Source organism: Triticum dicoccoides, chromosome 2B (genome assembly GCF_002162155.2).
Source record: "Triticum dicoccoides isolate Atlit2015 ecotype Zavitan chromosome 2B, WEW_v2.0, whole genome shotgun sequence".
Taxonomy (NCBI): domain Eukaryota; kingdom Viridiplantae; phylum Streptophyta; class Magnoliopsida; order Poales; family Poaceae; genus Triticum; species Triticum dicoccoides.
Window position 1 is genome coordinate 813,902,805 of NC_041383.1, and position 4,620 is coordinate 813,907,424.

Below are 4,620 nucleotides of genomic sequence, written 5' to 3' on the forward strand. Positions count from 1 at the left end.
TTATCTCAAATATGATCATAGCAGAAGATCCTGAATTAGGACATACCTCATTGCAAAATGAAAGGTTAAGAGAAATAGAAAAATTAACATTAACTAGCTGGAAAGGTATTAAAGAGTTTTCCCAGCATTATTTGTATAATGCTACTACTGCTAAACAAGGTTTTAATGTAGGCGTAGTAGAAAGATATTTTAATAAGTTGCCTGATCCCCTAGGGTCAATAATATTTGAAGAATATAAAAAGGAAACGGCGGGAAACGTGGTAAACATATCTCAAGCTGTAACATTTGTTTTCAAACAATTAAGAAAGGTGTGTACTAGTATTCAAGCCCAAAGATCTATGAAGAAATCAGATTATAATTTTTGCAATAACATAGTCCAAATACCACTTACATATGGAGAAGAAAGGCATAGGAAAAACAAATATTATAAACCACAAAGGAGAGATAATAGAAATTTTAGAACAAAGAAAAGATATTTCTTAACAAGATCAGACAATAGAGCCCCATTCTTGCATAAAAGAAATGTAAGAAGATATAATCCTAAGAAAACCTATGATAAAACATGCAGGTGTTTCATATGTAACTCACCAGATCATCTAAGTAGAACTTGCCCTAATAAAGACCAGAAAAGATACTCTAGCAAATATGAAGAACAAGAGACGGTGTTAATTATAGATAGTGTTAATGAAAATATATTAGTATGTGATGATGAAATAAAAGACGATGAGTCAATATATTCAATTATAGAAACAGATGAAGTAGAAAATGAGGCTCCAGAATATGAATCAAGTGAAGATGAAATAGACCTAATAGATGATTTAGCCGGTTTAAAAATTGAAATGATGAACCAAGTAGATTGTGAACATGATTGGATTAGAGGAAAAGGTGATTATAACATAAAATGTGCTTTCTGTATATATTATCCAAGCCAAGATAATAGGTTTACATGTAGCTTGTGTTTAAAACAAGCATGTGCCTCATGTCTAAGAGCCAATAATCAAAAGTGGAGACAAGAGATAGAATTGGAACCAGAAGAGCGAATATTATCCAATAGGGTTAGAAATTTAGAAAATAGAATAAATAAGCTAGAAAAACTTAAAGATGAGTTAGAAAATAGTAAAGAGGAAAATGATAATGTTCCAAAAAAAACAGAAATGAAAGAGCAAATGGTAACAGTAAGGGATAAAAAAGGAGACAAATTAATACAATTGAAAGATGCAATTACTAGTTTTGGAAACAAATATATTGTTCGATTACCATTCAAAGAAGTGTTAGGAATAAGGATCCCAGTTAAGATTGTTCTGAAGCCAAATATTTCATATAAAGTACTGGCACTATTAGATACTGGTTGCACTAAAACTATCATCGATGATAAATATTTTATGAGATGTCCCGAAATAGTTGAAACTATAGATGATAATAAAGCTGAAGTATCTACCGATATGTCAGGAATAAAGAAGATCCATAACCAGCTAGCATATAATATTGAAGCTTACATAAATGGCACAAAATATATAATAGATGAAATTACAATAAGAGATTTGTCAGTAATAAATGATGACATGATAATAGGGTTAAGATTTTTACAACAATCTTTACAAACCACAATCATACATGAAGAGGGGGTAACATTTATTCCTTATCAAAATAATGTTCCATACATATCTGAAGTGCGAAAACAAAGAAAGTCCTTACAAAATGTAGAAATATCTAATTTAGATGATGAATATAGCACAAGTCCAGATCCCCTTGAATTCTGTAAAGACGAAGAACTTAGTGAGACCATAGAAGAATATCATATAGAAAATACATGTACTGAATGCATTGGGTTGCAATCATTCTCTCCAAATTGATATAGAGATATAAAGTCTAAAAAGGATATAGATAAGATTGTGCAAAGACTAGAAAGTATACAAATTATTGGAGAAATACCAATGAAACATTGGGATAAGAACTCTATAGTTTGCAAAATAAATATCATAAATCCAGATTATATAATTAAGTCAGGACCAATAGAAGCAACTCCTAAAGATATCGAAGAGTTCAAAATGCATATTGAAGAGTTATTAAAGTTAAAAGCTATAAGAGAAAGCAGAAGCCCTCATCGATCTGCTGCTTTTATAGTTAGAAATCATGCTGAAGAAGTTAGAGGTAAATCTAGAATGGTAATTAACTTTAAAAGGCTTAATGATAATACAGTTGACGATGCATACAACATACCTAATAAGCAGGAATGGATTAACAGAATACAAGGAAGTAAATATTTCTCCAAATTCGATTTAAAGGCAGGATTTTGGCAAGTAAAAATGGCTGAAGAATCTATTCCATGGACAGCATTTACTTGTCCACAAGGCCATTATGAATGGCTAGTAATGCCATTAGGCCTAAAGAATGCACCTGCACTATTTCAAAGAAAGATGCAAAATATATTTAATGAGAATCAAGCATTTATATTAGTATACATAGATGATTTGTTAGTATTCTCAAAATCATACAAAGAGCATATAGCCCATCTTGAAGTGTTCTTTCGAAAGGTAGAACAAAATGGGCTCATACTATCTAAAAAGAAGATGGAGATTTGCAAAGAGAAAATAAATTTCCTTGGTCATGAAATAGGAGAAGGAAAAATATATCTACAAGAACATATTGCAAAGAAAATATTAGAGTTTCCTGATAATATGAGTGATAAAAAGGTTTTACAACAGTTCTTAGGAATTGTAAACTATGCGCGAAACTATATAGATAACTTAGCAAAGCTAGCAGGACCTTTATATGCTAAATTAAGAAAAAATGGTCAAAGATACTTCAATTCTGAAGATATAAAATTAGTAAAGGCCATCAAGGAAAAGGTCGGGAATTTAAAACCCCTAGAATTGCCTCTAGAAGACAATTATTTTATAATTGAGACAGATGCATCTAAGGTAGGATGGGGTGCGATACTAAAACAAAAGCCCAATAAATACTCTCCAAAGGGAGACGAAAAAATATGCAGATATGCTTCAGGAAGTTACAAATTAAAGACGGTAAATAATATTGATAGAGAAATTCTTGCAGTTGTAAATGCAATAAATGCATTTAGGTTATATCTAGGATTTAAAGAATTTACAGTACGAACAGACTGTGAAGCCATATGCCGATATTACAATAAAATTAATAGTAAGAAAAGCTCAACCAGAAGATGGGTCTTATTTGAAGACACCATAGCTGGGAATGGTTATAAAGTTATTTTTGAGCATATTAAGGGGAAGGATAATACCTTACCTGACATATTTTCTCGTGCATCAAATTTGCAGGAATGAGGAAAGGATTATTCGCCAACAAGGATGAATATCTCTTCTTTGGAGAAGAAAATAGGCTGAAAATGTTTCAGCCAAATACATTCAATTTTAAGCCAAAATCCCATATTAAGCTCGATGAAGCTCAAAGATGCATATTGGATAACTTTTGGTTCCAATATACTCGCAAAAGAGAGGAACAAGGATATTTTTTATCAATTCTCAACAGTTTGGCTGAATATTTTAATGAATTAAACAAAAATGTGCCAAAGCCAGCAAAGGTTGAAATACCAAAAGGAGAAACTCTATATCTTATATTTGATGGAAACAAACCTGGCATATATTTGGAATGGGAGAATATTATGATTGAAAAATTAGATGCAAAAAGAAATGGACAAGATTTAACATTCAAAAGATATTACAGTATAGATGAGGCCTTACTTTGGGCAAGGAAGGTATTAGGACCAGATTATTATATTGACCCAAAGGCTAAAAACTATATCCAAATGAAAAGAGGCATACCTGCTTCACCAACTCCCACAAAGGGGGAGGCATCAAGCTCAAACAATATAAAGAAAGAAGAATCCCCAAAATATAAGACATATCTAGAATGCCTTCTAAAGGGGCTTGACCCTTTAGACAGTGAATACATAGATCAAGAAATGGATAAAAGGTTTGAAGAATTTTCAAAGATAATAAAGAAAGAATTAAAGGAGGAAATATTAAAAGAATTAAGGCAAGAAGTGGATGAAAAATTTAAAGAAATAAAGAAAGAATGTGATGAAAAATATGATTTCAATCTGTTAAATGATGATGATCATATGGACATAGCAGGGCATGGGCAGCGACCTGAATAAAGCCCAAACTGCATATATTGATATTGCTATCAATTATTCGGGCGCGGAGGACATATACCCGACTCGAATATTGATAGAAATTCCCATAAGGTCCTTTAAATATTGATAAGGTATTATCAATCATATGGGCAGGGGAGACCCCATGTAAAAAAATTTAATAATAATAATAATAAATAAATAAAATGATATATATATATATATATTTGTAAAATAAATAAATAATAATATTAAGTAATATTGAAAATGTAAGTAGCCTTGGCATGTATGTACGCATACACTGACACGAGGATTCTTCAAGGCTGAAGAAGCTCTCAAGGCTAATCGCATGAAGACCTGTATGGCCGAAGAGCGAAGACTGGTACACAAAGACTAGCCAATTATTCACCGAGAGACAATGCCACGTGAAGAAAGCAAAGATTCCTGAAGATTGAAACTTGTCGGCACTCTCTCGCACTTTTCTATATTATTAAAAGGACACGCTTATACCC

The 4,620-nt window shown here is 31.8% G+C and overlaps 1 long non-coding RNA gene across 1 annotated transcript; it reads right to left on the minus strand.

Moving 5' to 3' along the window:
- Positions 1-1,694: 1,694 nt before the first annotated feature.
- Positions 1,695-3,858, minus strand: LOC119368965. The gene is made up of 2 exons (XR_005176798.1): positions 3,262-3,858; positions 1,695-1,756 (listed from the first exon to the last, which is right to left on the minus strand). It is a non-coding gene; the product is annotated as an uncharacterized LOC119368965 (long non-coding RNA).
- Between the last annotated feature and the right edge of the window lie 762 nt (positions 3,859-4,620).